The sequence below is a fragment of the Zeugodacus cucurbitae genome, chromosome 2, assembly GCF_028554725.1.
Source record: "Zeugodacus cucurbitae isolate PBARC_wt_2022May chromosome 2, idZeuCucr1.2, whole genome shotgun sequence".
Classification (NCBI taxonomy): domain Eukaryota; kingdom Metazoa; phylum Arthropoda; class Insecta; order Diptera; family Tephritidae; genus Zeugodacus; species Zeugodacus cucurbitae.
This window is the reverse complement of record NC_071667.1, coordinates 64,335,951-64,353,377: the sequence shown is the minus strand read 5'-3', so window position 1 is coordinate 64,353,377 and position 17,427 is coordinate 64,335,951. Positions and strand designations below refer to the sequence as shown.

Genomic DNA, 17,427 nt, shown 5'->3' with positions numbered 1-17,427 from the left:
TAAGTTCCCGCTTCATATAAGTCAAACTTCATAAAATAGCAACATATTATTAATTCCCCCCACACACCTCGCTAGCTAATAATTACATTGCAATCTAAAGAGCCCAGACAGCTAAACAAGCATTTTGGGTGGCGAAACACCACAAAGAAATCACAACAAACACCAGCTTAGTGCAGCATAATAATTGTTGTCATCTCTTAATTGGGCGCACAGCACACTCAAGCAAGCATATTGTTGTAATTGCACCTCCCAGTAGAGCAATTTCGAAGGCGATCCGTGTGGCTAAATGCTAGTTGTCCGCTGTCTATTACCAGCCATAGCAACGCTAAGTGTCTGCTGGCACGAGGCTGATGATCGCACTTGTTGCTGGATCGCTAGCCGCTTGTGCCAGGCAGTCAGTCAGTCAGTCAGTTCGTATGACAGCCGGACTATATGACAGACTGGCAGTACATCTGTCGGTCGGTCAGTCAGTCAATCAGTACGTCAGTTAGAGGCAGAGTAAGGCATGTGGCAACACGGTACAAGTAGCGCGGGAAGCCCTATAGCCCACGTCAAGTGCATTTAATTGCATTTGAAGGCCTCACACGTGCACACACATACACACTTAGAGTAGTACTAATACATGCAAACCGAAAATAGAGGTGCGACAAAGCGAATTTTAGGTGGCAACACTGCCAAGCGCTTATGTGTGGCTAATGCCAAATTATTTGTGGACAGTTGTTGTTGCAAATGGATTGAATCACGGTTGCGTATGCATTCATTGTTGTTGTTTTTTTGTGTGTTTGTATGAGTGCGAGGTTGCTGATTCATGCTGACGCATTTGATGTGCGTCGAATGTGATTGCCAGCTGTGGCTAATACGCTGGTATATAAATACAGTATTCACGTCTTTTGCGTCTCTTACGCTCAAACACTCATGAAACGCACGCACGCGCAACATACATACGTGTCTATTATATGGCATTGCAACTTGCAACATGCCACATTAAAAGCGATTTCTCGCCTGCTCAAATGCAATTTATTACTATTTCTACACTCATTATTGTTGTTGTTGCTGTTGTTGTTGGCTGCTCCTAATTCTAATTATTTAATTTAAATTTTTCGTTTTCATTGCATACTTTATGTTGTTATTATTATTATTATTGCCATTTTTTCAGCCGCTGCTGCTGCGTGCAATTCTGCATGAACATGCTGGTTGTTGTTGTTGGTTTCGTTGTTGGTTGTCAGTTCTAGCTGCCTTGCTCCACTATGTTGCATGTAATCTGATTTGCTTATGCTGTGCACCTGCTGCTACTCTGCTGCTGCTGCTGCTGATTCTATTTTTTGTTATTGCTGCCACCATTATTATTAGTGTTATTAATTTTGTTGTTGTTGTTGTAATTTTGAATTTTATTACATTGTTGCTTTTGTTAATGCAGCTGCACTAAGTGGCGTTGTCAGAATGGCATTGCCAGCACGCCGCATCTCAGCTGCCGCTACGCATGCGGCAAGTGCAACATGTGGCACGATTGACTAGCGCGCTGCCAAGCAATGGGGACGCCCTAGACAAAGCGCAATACATTTATGTATTTGTTTTTGCCAGCCGCTTGCAACAAAACTACTGCACTACGTTGTGGCAATTTCACTCAAGGCAACAACAACCACATTTGCCACCAATTGCTCCCTTTTCTTTTACTATGCCGTCGTACAGCATGCAACGACGTGAAAAAAAAATATTTTTTGTTGTTGTTGCACATTTTCATTGTTATTGTTGTTGCATTTGTTTTTGCTATTGTTGTTGTTGCTTGCTGTTTTTACGCCACCTACCTTATTATTAAGTAGAATTTGATTTTGTTAATTAGTTTTCGTTGCTTTTAACTTTACATTAAAAACTACACTCCCGCCTAGAACAATAGCACACAAGGCAACAATGGCACCCAACAACAACGAGCGCAAAAAAAATGCATTGCTAATTATATGAACAACCGCATTAGTAACAAAGTCAGCAAATCAGCTGTACACATGCAAAGTGTTGCAGGAGTGCATACATATGTACATATTAATGTTGCACTTGCAACATGCTACAATATTCTAAGCATCAGCTGCAACGATGTGTCGGCAAGTGCCGCCTTCAAACAATAAATAAATTTGTCTCCTCTCAGCTATGTTGGTTGTTGTTGTTTTTGGTTTGCTCATTAATTTATTTGTTTATTTGTTCAGTTGGTTGGTTGGCTGGTTGCAAGTGGCAAGTGGCACATATACTTAACGAAATTAATGCGCACAAAGTGCCATTCAAATGGTCGCCTCTAACAATGACACCAATGCAAACGTCATCTCGTCGCATTTCGCCCACAAACTGCGTGCGTCTCCGCATGAGGCATGTACATATGTCTGTGTGTGTGTGTGTGTGGCACCTTTGCTCAGCCTCTAATTGCATTGCAGTTTGGTGCTTTGGCGCATTTTTCCCTCAGCAAATTATGCTGCCTCAAAGTGCAGATGCGCACGCACTTCTGCCACAATTGAAAAAAAAAATCCGAATATGCGCCTTTGTAGAATCGAAATTTATTGCCTCTGGCACGAATAATGACGTTGTGGCACGCACTTTTTACACCGTTTCGCTAATTTTTTATATTTTATTGCTATAAATTAGTTTAAATAAAATTTTCTAGTTGTTGCTGTTATCTGTAAGCGCGCTGAATTAAGTTGTCAGTCCGAAAACGCTTTTAATTTGGTTCGCTCAGTGGGATATATAATATATAATGAGCAAATTAACTCTTAGCATGGGCTTATTAAGTTTGAGACGGGCTACATATGTATATTTGGAATAATTTGCTGTAAGCGCAACGAACAAACAACTTTTATACACGGTGTTCCGTAGTACTTTTTCGAAGACCCAATTCTTCCTATCACTTAGGCTTTGAATTTGGACAAGCTTTAAGCGGTGTCTTCCAAACACCTGGTTAATAGTATTAGTCTTCACTTCACGATTGACTACTTGATGTGTGACTAAGGTACCCTTAGCAAAAAACCCACGAAAAGTATAGTTCGGAAGCTGACTTTGAGACTCTTGTTATCAAAATTGTCGAACTTAGCACACAAAATATCAGCTGTGACTTAAGGGGCAACTTTTGTTTTTCATTTCTTTTTTAATTTTTTTCCTGAACCATCAACATCTCAAGAATATTGTGTTAAAGTTTTATGTCATTCGGAGAAAAACTAACGAAGTTACAGCAGGTTTAATAACGGTACCTCCAGCTACCTGCGCTGAGTGTACAAAACTTTGAATGGATTTTCCCAAATATGTCATTTTTAAAGTCGGTGACCAGCATACAGAAAAAACTACTGCATCGATTGTTTTGAAATTTTGAACAAATATTCTACATATATATAGCTCTCGAATGACGTCGATTTTTTCCAAAAATTTTAATTACTAACAATTTTACAATAAGAAATAGGTCGATTTTTTCGTCTTAAATCGTCATTTTGGCTTAAAAATGGTACCAAAAATTGAAAAATTTCGGTAGAATTTGATGCTGTAGGCTGGTCACCGCACAACAACTTTTTTTCGAGGTGCCTTGCAGAGATCGACTATAAATCCGTTATTCCTCGCTATTTTTCGATAAAACTTTTTTTAAGTATCCTTCAAATGTTGTACTTTCATATAATAATAAGTAAAATAAACCTACAGCAATAATTTTTTCTAAAAAAAATCATGAAAGAAGGTCTTTTTTCGACGAAACAAACCTTACCCCCCATTAAGCTATGTCATGTATGTATGTGTTGTACCATTCTACCGAAACTATCGATCATCCATAACCACATCTTGTAATTCATATAGAGTTCATTATCAAAACGATGTTTCTAACAGCATTTTCGAAGAAAAGTGTGAAGATTTTGATAGCTGATACGAGTGTATCAGTCGAAATGAAAATACTCTTCGTGATACAAACAATGATCCTCCGTCGAAGTTTCCAAACCGAAACAAGTTGGAAAAGTTAAAATAATCAACTGAAACCACAATAGCAACGAATTTCTAGTCAATGTCTATAAAGAGTTGAGGACTATGTTATATCAAGCGATCAAGACTCATTGCCTTTTCGTACTAGCTTCTAGGTCTACAACTTTGCTTCCGCCGTTTTTTTTTTTTTGTAAATTTAATGCTTTTTTGTATAAAAACGGTTACAAAAATGTTATTCAAAATGTTGGCCGTCGCTAGCTACTACTTTTAACCATTCTTTCTGGCATCATGCGTATTCCGAGCAAATGTCGAGAATTCGGCTCAAAAAGTGACATTTTCAGTTGAGAATAAGTTTGGGATGCAAACAGATCTCTACAAATATTTTGTTGGGTTAATGTTGACACAAATGTCCAAGATCGATATAAAACGATTTAATCGATTTAATCGACCAGTGCTTGACCCTAGAGACATCTATTGGGAATCGGCGGAAACAAAGTTGTAGACCAATATTATTAAACGATGGATAATAAAAAATGGCTATATGTAACCGAGTCTAATTAAGAGAGCTTTCCAAATAAAGACCACTAGGTTCAAAGTATCGTTGACTAAATCATTTAGTTTTACGACATAATATTTAGGGGTCGATAATGCAAGTTCTGGAAAACGATAATCATCATCAGAATATAAAGCGAGAGATGGCTTCGACCAGTTCATAAGAACCAAATGATCCCGAGATAACCCGTACCAAATACAGTTAAGAATAAAAGAGGACCTCGAAGCTGGCATTATAATGTGAAAAGAACAATAGAAAAATATTGTCTTGAGAATTGGTTCCAGAGAGATGGTTAAACGAACTTAAAGAGTATATAATTTCAGACTAAAGCAATATACATACGCATGCACAATCACATACATAAATGGACTATTGATAAGAAATAAATCAGAATTATCATAAAGATACAAATAGTCGAAATATTCTCGAACAAATTTCCACTCGAAAACCTCCAATACAAAGAATAACTGCTCGAAGACAGCACCATAATGAATATTTCAAAGCTAAGCAACGCAACGAGCCACCCAAGTAGGCAACAGAAAATAAGTAAAAACATAACTAACAACAAAAACAACAACAAATAGTACAACTAACCAAATAACCGAAGGCAAAAGACAATAAAAAATAAAAAAAAAATAACATCCAATGACAGCACAGCGACTGTGACGAACACACAAAATTGCGACTACAATTAGCGGTTTTTGTTGGTGTTGGTTTCGGTGGATGGCAATGGAAATGGTGGATGGTGGTGGGTAGTGCGCTGTTTGCTATTGTTGTAGGCGTAATTTATTTTTTACAATTTTTTTTTGTTTTTGACAACAATACAAGCGACATATTTGGTGGCTAATGGAAAGCAAAGCATTAGCTTTTTTGTCCGGCGAGATTCTTGTTGTTTTTGGTTTTGTATATGGTATACATATATGTGAAGAATAAGCCAATTGTAACTGTTTGACGTTAGAAGCGTGCAAAAAATAGCAAACAACAACAAGAATAATAATAGAAACAACAACAGCAAATGCCAACAATGAAGTATCAAATTTAGCAGCAACAACAACAAGTACAACCAAACGGCAAACAAACGAAATAAATGCGCTTGGACCTCACCTTGAATGCGCCAACTAACTGCAATGCAACACACCGCCACCCCAAAACCGCCGTCAAACGCGTAGCACCCCCTGCCCTCTATTGCTTTGCCTTGAAATTGTGGTATGGAAATTGCTAAGTCTAACTTATTGTTGCTATTGTTGTTGTTTTAAATTCTTTTTTTACAATTTTTCTATTAACATATTTGTTGTTTTTAGCTGCTGCTTTTTAAATATTCACCACAAATGAACTCAAACATATATATATACTTGATCACAAACACACTCACACAAATAATCGCACAAATTTGGTTTGACTATTGAAAATGGCGTAAAAAATGTTGAGAAAATAAATTAGAAATCAAAAAAAAAGAAAGAAGCAAAAATGGAAAATAAAAATAAAAAAAAAATAAAAATAAAACAACAACAAAAAACTGGTTATGCCAATGCAAATAAATATGAAATGAATAGCACTAAGCAGAATAAATAATAAAATCGAATCGCAACGAAATGTGTGGCGTGGCGTGGCGTTTCCTCAAATTTCCTTAATAAATAACGAATAGCGAATAATTTCATGTGTACAACAACAACAGCAATTTGATATGACGATTTATTGCACAAACAACAAAAGTGGCATTTTATTGAGATAAACAAATTTAATAATCATAATAATAAAAAATAACAACAAAAATATGCGCTGTACTTGAGAATTTCATCATGCAATTCCATAAACGAAATGCCATTGGAGGCCAACTGGTCGAAAGTCTTGTGAGCCGTGCGACAGTTGGCGAAGAGTGCAGAGCGAATTGAAACGATCGCGATTGGAAGAAACATACTGAGCAGTTTGCATTTCGCAGCTTTGTTGAAATGGCGGCGACGAAATTTATCAACAAATTCACAAATCACAAAGTGCAGCCAAACTTATGCGGAAGCGGTGCAGCGACTTCATCGCATACATTGTAAACTAATATTGATAAATATGGTATGGTTAGCGCTGTTTTGATTGTCGCAATAGCAGGAAATTGAAATGGAAAAGAAAATATGGATTTTTGTTGAAAAAAAAATTAAATACTTCTAATAACATTGTTGGTGAGATCATAGTTCGTCTTGTTGACAAAAATAGATATACATGTATTTTAGGGAATGAATAAATAAATTATTTGAAGTTATACTTCTTATACGACTTCGAAAAAGGTTGCGATAATTGTTTAACGCTTCAGTGGAGAGGGAATAGCGTTGAACAATTAACGCGAGAGAGGGAGAGAGGAGGAGTAAATGAGAGTAAAGCAGAGAACTTAAAGCACTTGCCATGCTTATGCTATTTGAGAAATTCTTGTTTTTGTAGAACAATGTTTAAATTTTTGGTTGGTGACATATTCACATGTGTGATATGTATGATTGTATGCTTGCGCATTATTTTTCTGTCGTTTCTGTTTCATTTCTGCGAATTCTCAACTATTTTATGTGACTTTTGGTTGAAATACTCTGCGTTAGCCGTTGAAAAGTTAAGACTTCACAGGATCATTTTTGAATTACCGTTGTCAACTGCAGCAAGCAAGCTTTTGCAGATATTATCGGAGAACCAGTAGATATATATAGCGAACAACCGGTACTCCTTGGGGGAGATTTCAATGTATATTTCTCATTGCCAGAAGCTGAACCTTTACTGGCATTCCTCAGAGAGAAATTTTCATTAGAAATTATCAATGGAGGAAATAATCCTACGACAAAAGGAGGTACGACTATTGATGCGGTATTCGCGAGAAATATAGATAAATTAGATGTAAGGCAATTCATATCGTAGGGACTCCACGCACCATTTTTTTCAATAGTTCTTTCAAAATCATTATACATGTTACAAAAAAATATTTTTTTTTTTGGTGCCCAGGGGTTCACTCAGATGAGGTACCAATCAGCTACCAGAGCTTGGTCAGGTGGAGAATTGTTCATCTGATCTTTCTTCTGAAAGTTATAAACATGACTTCGATTATTTGGTTTTAAACAAAATGAGTTAATCGACCTCAACAGAGATCTCAACTTTTCAAACGAAGCTTCTGCAATTCTAGTTTCTCGGTTGAAGGGCAAGAATTTACTCGAACAAGAAACTTAGATTACTTTTTACCGCACTATTGACTTTCTTTGTAAGCGTACAATTTCTCTAAAATCGTATAAAATTGTTTCTAAATTCTCAGCCGCCTTTGATTTGCTATTACTTCATATTTAATATCCAATATCTTTATTTAAAAATAATTTACTCGTGAAGGTAATATAAGTTATCCAATTGTGTTTAAGACTACTCCCATGTATTCTCATTCAATTGGTATTAATGCTTGCTATTCTATCTCTACTACTTTATTTCAAAATCTTGTACCGGTTGTTTGTTCGATTCAGCACTCTCCGAGGCTTTCATAACACATTGTTAAAATTCCTTTCAATTATAAATTTATATAGTATATTAGGAGTTAGTGCGCTTAAAGGTATGCTTTACCTGATGGTTGCCTACATTTCGGCGCAATAGTATTTTTATTCTAAAAAAATGAGTCTGTTTTCAATAACATATACTATATATAAACTATACATCGACTTCAATAAGGAGCAAATGAGGGGAGTTAGCAATTATTGAAGTTCTTATTTGATCCAACTTCAATGAAACAAGTTGTACGTATTTCTTCTATCTAGAAAACAATAAATCTCGGCACTTACACCTGACTTGGTAGAAAAATACTATGGAGAGAAGAACAGCTGTAGAGCGTAGTAGGGCCGGCTAAATGTTTAGTATTTTCTGACAGACTTCCTAGTTTTCAAATAAAGCTGTATCTGCCGCCAAAAGAATATCATCTTCAATTGAACGACTTGTTGTAAATCCAAATATGGACTTAATGGCTACCGAATTGGACATCTGAAGCCTTATAATTCGATAATCTAGCAGTAAACATATAACAAATTTAATTTCTCTATGCACATAGACAAAAACAACTACTCACACTCAGCTTATTTTCGCTTATTAAGCCACTTAACTGTGACTGGACTTAACTAAGAGGGACTGTCATTTCGCTGCAATCAGTCGGCAGCTTTAATCTGATTACAAACACAACAGATATTAATTACGGAGCTAAGTTCCACATTCGTCTTATTAATTAATCGCAGCGTTTCCTACAAGCCAAGCAAAAACAACAACACACACACTCGTACATATAAATTGCATATATGCAGCAGATTTTAATAACCGTTAATGCAGTTAATCTCAATGCTTAAAATAAAATATTAAAATGCAACAACAAAAACAGCACTAACTTGCTTTAAAGCATAACAAATTGGCAACCGTAGGTGCAGAAAGATCAGCGAACTTTGAACTTTGACTACTTTCCGAAACATTAACATACAAACAGAGACACAAACATTTATGGAAATATTGTAAAATTGCATTAATAGAATAATAATTATAGTCACTCGCCTTAGCGCTGAATTAAAAGCAAAAAAATAGTAATAATAATATCAACAACAACAACAACAACAACAGAAATAGCAAATTTTAATTTCGCCACAGATTGACCAGTTCGGACCATGGGTGCAAATGCCACCCAACTCTATAAATGTTAATAACTCAATAATAATTTCGTTTGCTTAGGATAACAACAACAACAACAACAATAGCCAAGTGTAGAAAGAAAAAAGCACAAAAAACAAGACGAGAAAATTTCAATTATATAAACACGATAACTTATATGGGTGTATGTGTGCACTTGAACAATTCCAGTTTATTTTTTATGTGTTTCTCGATCGTTGTGCCAGAATAAATCTAGGAAATGTGCAATTTACTGGCATTAAACTTATTTGTTTCGCTTCAGATTTTGCACACTTATTTGATTGTGTGATTTGTTGGTGGCAGCAAATAATTTAGTTTTAGTTTAACAAATGAGCTGGCAAATCAGTTGGGAATAATTTGTATTGATAGGGCACAATGTGTTATAAGGTTTATATGGAAACACATTTGGAAGGGGTGGTTTCTTTTGGAGTTAAAGAAAATGTATTTTGAATGGAGCATAAAAAATTGATGAAAACCAAAATATTTCGGATTTTTTAGTTCGAAAATTTCATGACATTTGGTGTTCGAACAGGATTTCAGTCATATGATCACCGCGACTCTCTTCTAAGGAGACCATATTGTCTATACAGCAATACGAGCTCCACTTTTTCTAACATCGTCGCACTTAATTCGTCAATAACTCCACAAATATTGGAATCCAACAGATCAGTAGTATCTGGTTTATCAGTCTAGACCTTTCACTCAATAAACTCCCGAAAAAGGAGTTCAACTTGCACTTCTTTGATGCCAACGTTGCCAAGTTTCGACCATATTATTAAATTATTCAGAATAATGGCCTGGGAGTGGTCAGAGCCGCTTCGAAATTTTAATTAAAAATTTAAAATATATTGTGTCTACAACTTCCGCCGTTTTCCAATAGCTGTCTCTAAGGTCAAGCACTGGTCGATTAAATCGATTAAATCGTTTTATATCGATCTTGGACATTTGTGTCAACATTAACCCAACAAAATTTTGTAGAGATCTGTTTGCATCCCAAACTTATTCTCAACTGAAAATGTCACTTTTTGAGCCGAATTTACGACATTTGCGGGAATGTCTCTAGGGTCAAGCACTGGTCGATGAAATCGATTAAATCGTTTTATATCGATCTTGGACATTTGTGTCAACATTAATCCAACAAAATTTTGTAGAGATCTGTTTGCATCCCAAACTTATTCTCAACTGAAAATGTCACTTTTTGAGCCGAATTCTTGACATTTGAGGGAAATTTTGCTTTTCTTTTTAAATTCAAAGAAAAGTGCGGCTGAGGTTCATCGAATGTTTTCGGATACGTACGGTGAGGCTGTCCTAAGTGAAAACAGCCTTAAATTTACAAAAAAACGGCGGAAGCAAAGTTGTAGACCTAGTATTATTTACCGTGTTGAACCTAAGTTTTGGAAGGATTCTGCCTAATACAACTGTTGAATGTCAAACACATGTGTTTATTTTGACAGCTGATTTGACAGCTAATACTCTCGAAAATTCTTTCAAAATACCACCCTATACTCTACAAATTGACAAAGTATACTGTAGATAAATATCAAAGACAAATGATTTATTTTGACAACCAGTCTTTCATCAGTGCCTTCAAGACACTATACAATTCCAAAAAACCTCCCTTTGCTCAAGTAAATATATTAACACAGGTTTAACCAATTCGAAAAAGTAAAATCGTTTTTAATACAAATTAAATGTTGATAGTCATACAATTTCTCGAAAAATCAAAATTTCCTAGAAAGTCTACAATGGAATTCAATGCAAAGAAATAATAAAAATCAAATTTAATTTCTATAAAAAATCCGTCAGTCGCATATAGAAGTTTGAAGGCAATTCCAATGCATTCATTTGCAAACAGGTCATAAATAAGTAGAAGTGTCGATGCAAAAAAAAACCCTTAAGCGTTTAGCGTAATTAATTCTAACAATTTTAATATATTTTACCTTTACACCGACATTTGGGTTAGAATTTTCAATTGTGCGCTGTGCAGAGTAGTAGCAAATAGAAAACAACAAATTAAATTAATTGCTTGCCTATGCAAATCTATACACAAACAGACATTTACAGACAGACAGACAGACAGATGATTAATCACAATGTGGTTAATAATAATAGCGCGCCGCAAAGTATTAACAATATCTACGTATAATACTGTCGTTAGACGGCCAATTAAATGCGAGTTTATGAAATATGAATATTAGTATAAATAAGCAATTCAATTGCAATCGCAACAAATATAAATGCTTTCTTACATACATACAAAATATATGTATAAGTACGATTGCCAATGGCTGGCAGATTAAGCGAATGAGGAAATGTAAAATTTTTTACACAAATTTTCGCTAGTTAATTGGCGGTATGAAAGCGAGAAAAAGTGCAAAATAAAATAAATGACAATTGTTAGCTGAAAATAAATAATAAAGAGTAATACAATGTGGTTGATCATTCTTATATTAGATATATATAATTATAGTATAATATTATTCATTTGTAGAGTGATCAAGAACTACCGTGCAACCAAGAGGGTTATTCTTAATTGCTTTAAATATCTTTTTTGTTTTAGGTAAAGGTTTAGTTGAAAATAAATAATAAAGAGTAAAACAATGTGGTTGATCATTCTACATTTTTTATATATTATATATAAGTAAGTACTTCATGTGTAGAATGATCGCGAACTATCGTGAAACCAATTATTGATTTCTTGAAATATTTATTTTAATTTGTTTAAATATTTAATTTAGTTTTAGATAACTGTTTAGCATGTACCAAAAAACGACCACTAGAGGGTGCTCTGATGCATAAATAGAAAAACTGCTACATTTCAAAAGTTTTTCAACTCAGTAGACTACACAATCAACTCTATTATACAAGATATTCACAGAGTTTAGGCTTTCTTAAATTTTTTCTGCGCATATATCTATTTCCAGATGTATCTGAGGGGGTTAAAAGTTCGATAACCTGTAAAATTTAATGTTTCTGTAACTTAGGAACCCCTAGCAGTCATTTTTGCTCTAAGTAATTTGTAAATAATGATTTTTCGCACTAGAAAAACGCTCAAAATAATTGTTGGTTATAAAAATATTGAACTACTACTAAATATTAAAAGTAAAATTTTGCAACTAAAAACTTACCTTTACTGATGACACTTTTTCTTGTTTTCTGTAAAGAAAAAGATTATGGCATTATATTAGAATTAATTTCAAGCATACATGTATAAATAATTCAATGAAATTTATTAAGGATAATATATTCTACGCGAATAATGTAATTTTAAATATGTAGCATGCTTGTATGCGCAAGACAAATTTGAAGATGTATACATCTAAGCGACAACAATTAGCGTGAACATCAAAGTACACTTCCACTATAGAGAAATAAATATTAACAAAACGATATGCCCATTGTAATTAAAAGGTGATTAAATATCCCTCATTATCTTATGACAACGAAAAGACAATCTCTTATGAGATAGATAGGGAATTAAGGCAGTAGTCTGCTTTAGAAGCCGAAGAAAAACATGTTTTTAGCAATTTTTTTTTGAAAGGGAAGGAAATGATTACGGTAAACGGAATTTTAAGACGATAGTGTACTATATTTAAGGATTAAAAAACAATCTTTATTAATAAAAAATATTAAAATTTTTTTAAAGTTGTAAGCATTTTTCTGGAACGCCTGGAGTCGTGCGATGCATCTGAAACAGTCGAACCAATTTTTTTTTTTAATTTATATAAGTTTCTTTTCTTTATGAACTAAAAAAATACTGAAGAGGTTATAGAATTCCAAATTTTTTCGAAGTTTGAAAAAAAAAATTCGCTTTTTTAAGAAAAAAAATTGACTTTAAGTTGCAAAACAAGTACTTTAAATAATACGTTTGTCCAACTTTTTTAGTTCAAATAGAAGATAATTTAATACTGAAGCTAGATCACTTTGGTTTTTTCGATCGGACATATATTCTTTTTGCTATCGCCGGCACCGTTTTCTAACACTTGTGAAAATAAAATCTCGAGAAAACGCGCTTTAAAGGTCTGCCTTAGCATTCGCACCTGCTCGACGCTCGGCCACTAAAACTGCTCTAGCTTCGAAAATATGTCGAATTGGCCTCTGGAATTTTAAAGACATATTCTTGGATAGTTTTGGAAGAGATTTAAAATAAAACAAAAAAATCGATTTTTTGAAGCCTGTAAAGCAGACTACTGCTATTTCAAAATTAATCCAGTAAAATATATCTAGGAAAGAAAGTTACTACTAGATTTATTAAATTTAAGACGTCGCATTTATATTTTCTAGAATAAAACAACAGGTTATTAACCCTCCGTGAGTGTAATGAATACATATAGCTTAATGTCTTTGGTGGGTTTCGGAAGGCTCCAAAGAGGTTTACTTTAGCTCAGAAGACATCAAATATTAATGATTTAATACCCTTGAAATCTTTATTTGAAGCAGTTGTTGTACTTCGAAAGTGTGCTGGGCTTCGTAGACACCACCAGATCACCATCATTCGAAAGGCTAAATATAGTTTATAAATATAGTTTACATATATATAAATATAGGTTATAAAGTTTATATACATATAGTTAGAAATAGTCATAAGTAGGCATATAGGTCAACAAAAATATAAAGCAGTTCTCAGATATTTGAGACAGTGTGGTAATCTTATTTTTTACCCTCTCAACAAATTTTAATAATCATCTCCATAAAAGCTTTTTCAACAGAATTTTTTAATTAAACGCCAATATTACACTCTGCGCCATTTGTATGTGTCATGTAGAGCATTTTTTGCTAACATATCACTGGGTGACTCTGTATTTAAGTATGAAAGTGTAAGTCTGCCTTCAAATTTTATTGTCACAATTAGACGCGTATTAACGGGGCGCACAATTAGCTCGTCATTTCGTTTATTTTTTACTACACAGTTTGCCGCTACTTCTGCTACTGCTTCTTCTTCTTCCATATTTTCATCTTCTTCCTAGTATTACATACATACATACATACATACATACAAATATTTTTAATAACGCAAAGAATTTGCAAACCGGTTTTGCTCGCCATTAACATCCGCCGCCATTAGACCCGGCCGTCACCACTGCAACCACTCACCACACAACGTATTTGCTCGAATTACACGCCAACTATTTTGAATACTTAATACATTTTATACACACTGCATCATATAATATACATACATTTTTAGCAGAAAAAATGCTGAAATCATTAAAACGTCGCATTCAAATTAGCGGCGAACGAGTTTCCGAAAGCATTTCAGGCGAAGCTTTACACTTTACTTTTTGAAGAATATGTGTGTGTGTGTGTGTGATCGAAGCGCAGTCGCAGTCAGCGTCTAGTTTGGCCTTGTCAATGTGCGGCGCGTATGCGGAATTAAAATTGAAATTGGGCGCTGCTCACACGCTCGCTGGCTAGCTAACTCGCTAGCAGACTAGCTAGTTGGTTCGCTGACTGGTGAGCGGGTGCACAGTTTGGGGGGCGCTGCGACTGTCGCCACGAAATGCGACTCTGTCGGCGGCGGCGGCACAATGCGCTTGTGCATGCGCACACCTCAAATGCAGCGACAGCCAGCAACAACAACAACAATGACGACAAAAATAAAAAATATATTAACAACAACAACAAAGTCATGTGTGTCTGTGTGTCAGCGCGCTTTGGTTATTTTGAATTTATTTACATTTTTCTCAATTTGAAATCAATTGCTTTCGATTTCAAGGTTTTCATTGCATTTTTTCACATTAATTCCCAAGCGATTCTTCATTATTATTCTGTGCTGCAATGCATTTCACATTTTTGTCTATTTTCTATTTCAATTGCATTTTGTCATACGATGGCACCGGTCTACACCACTAGCTTTTTACTAATAAAGAACGGCTTTTTATAAAAAATAAATATAAAAAATGAAAAAAATCAAACTTTTTTCTATAAAATAGTAAAAGCGAATGGCATGCGATGGCCAATGAAATTGTGACAGCAGCATCAATGTAGATTTGCGGTTGCCTCGGGGAGGGGGCGGGTTAGCATATTGTCAACATCGTTAGTTGTTGGCCGGTGTGTGTGTGTGTGTGTGTTGCCTACCGGGTTTCGCATCGCATTCAATTTCGCAATTACAGTCTGTGTGTGAAAAACCAGTTGAACCACAGCAATGTTTCCAATTTAATTATGCATTTCTTAGCAAATTGCAATGATGCAACTTCTGGTGAATTCCGAAATTCCTCCTAAGTAATCTCGTTTCCCTCCATTAGTATGGGTTTAATGAAAATTCGTGACTTGTTGTGGGTAGTAGGGGGTTTAGTATGCTAGTAGCTTGCGTGGCTCAATGTAATTTTGACACGTCACATAAACGTTATAAACGGTACTTAAAATGTTGTACTGGGCGTATGAGTAATTTATTTCAGGAATTCAAGATAAGCATAGCAGAGATGTTTGGATATAATCTGAAATCATTACTAATGTGATTTAATTTATAATTTTAGATCTAAATGTTAGAGAAATTCATTTGCTGCTACAGTTGCCTTGCTAAGTCTGAAGGCCTCTTATGTTTCAGTCGGTTTTCTCTTTCAGCAGTTCCGATGAGTCTGGATGTCTCTTTATTTACATGTTGTCTAAGCCTCATTTCGTGAGACTTTGTAAGTTTGGTTATTTCATTTACTACCGAATCCACACCAAGGTCACGGTGAAGGTCAGCAGATCTAATATACCAAGGAGCATTAACTATACTTCTTAGTACCTTATTTTGGAAGCGCTGAATGCAGGCAATACAGTTTTGAGTTGAGCAACCCCATAGTTGCGCTCCATAGGCCAAAATTGGCTTTAGAAGATGGCTAACTGAAGGTGACAGATGAAGTTCTAGATCTCGATCGCATAGAGCAACATTAACCAATCCTTGTGAATTCCGAATGAGGTTGTTACGACCTCAATTTTTCTACTCTTAAATTCTACAAATAGATCCCAATATTAATCGAAAATGTATATCATCGATCATTTAATATCGAAAAAATGTTATCGATAATTTAGTTGAATTTTTAAATTATCCAAAAAATATATCGGAATATTTGTATCGATAATTCTAAAGTTTTACTATCGGTAATTTTTAATCGGAATTTCTCATTAATTGCTGTTTAACAAAAAATTGTCGTAAAAAAATATTAATAACGGGTAATGGTAAATAATGATTTACTATCAAAATATGAGCATGCCTACTAAATATTCAATCAAACTCCTTAAATATCGTCTACAAGCACTAATTGATGCGCATATACACATAACACATTTAAAAACAAAAATTAAACATGAATATGAATGGTATCGATAATAACGATTTAATCGATTTCCTTTTGTAATAATAAAATATTTTGCCTAATATTTGCCTAAACCTGTTGATATATTATGTGCATATATTTGATTTAATAGAAAATGCAGATCTCACTATTTCACAATTAAAATATCATAAATGGAAATTATCGATAAATTTTATATGATAATCAATCTAAATATCAATATTTTTATATATCGTTTTGAACAAGAAATATTATCGAAAAATTCAAATCGATAAAAATTATATTCAAAAATTATCGATAATGTGTTATCGAAAAAATAATGTCGATAAAAATTCAAATCGATAAAATATATATTCAGAAACTATCGATAATGTGTTATCGAAAAAATAATGTCGATAAAAATTCAAATCGATAAATAAAATAGACGTTGCTTTAATAACAAATTATAATTGTTCTATTGAGCAAAAACAATACTATCAGTAAATGGAGAAGGAAAATATTCAAACAAATGTGAGGGAAGAATATCGATTAGTTTTTTATATGCAAATAACCATTATAAATCGGTACATTGAAAATTATTATTTTTATTAAGAATTATCCAAGCTTAAATAAAATATAATATTTTATTATCGATAACAATCGAAAGAAATTAATATTGTATGTAACGCATAAATTTTCTTTGAGTTAAAACTCTCGCATCTCAAGTTAAGTCCAAAAATATGCAGCTATGCAACTATTTTGTCGAATTAGATTTATCGATAATATTTTTCCAAAAGACGAAGTTCTTATATAACTCTGTAATTCTTTCTTTATAAAGAAGCACTCAACTGCATATAAAAATACGATCAAATTACGCATATGCATGCAACACTCAATAAATATTTACTTTATGCACTCTTTAAGAGCGCTTATAAGATTTCCTACCACTTTAAAACAACATAAATCGGCACTTATGACTGTCCGAATCGTGTGCGAGGGAAAAATTGCGAC

General features: G+C 34.2%; 2 protein-coding genes across 16 annotated transcripts in view; one reads left to right on the top strand and one right to left on the bottom strand.

The window, feature by feature from the left end:
• The window catches only part of LOC105218430 (tRNA:m(4)X modification enzyme TRM13 homolog), a 793,174-nt gene that overhangs the window by 722,834 nt on the left and 52,913 nt on the right, over nt 1–17,427 (bottom strand). For 2 of the 3 annotated variants that reach the window (XR_008469969.1, XR_008469970.1), the window contains exon 3: nt 12,286–12,313. The gene's annotated coding sequence lies outside the window, so the exon portion shown is untranslated. Of the gene's footprint in view, nt 1–5,593; nt 5,690–12,285; nt 12,314–17,427 lie in introns of those variants that run through there. The other variant, XR_008469971.1, reaches the window with a different exon arrangement.
• LOC105215468 (myb-like protein A) overlaps nt 1–17,427 on the top strand; it is a 236,552-nt gene that overhangs the window by 175,114 nt on the left and 44,011 nt on the right. The gene's annotated exons all lie outside the window — the stretch shown is intronic.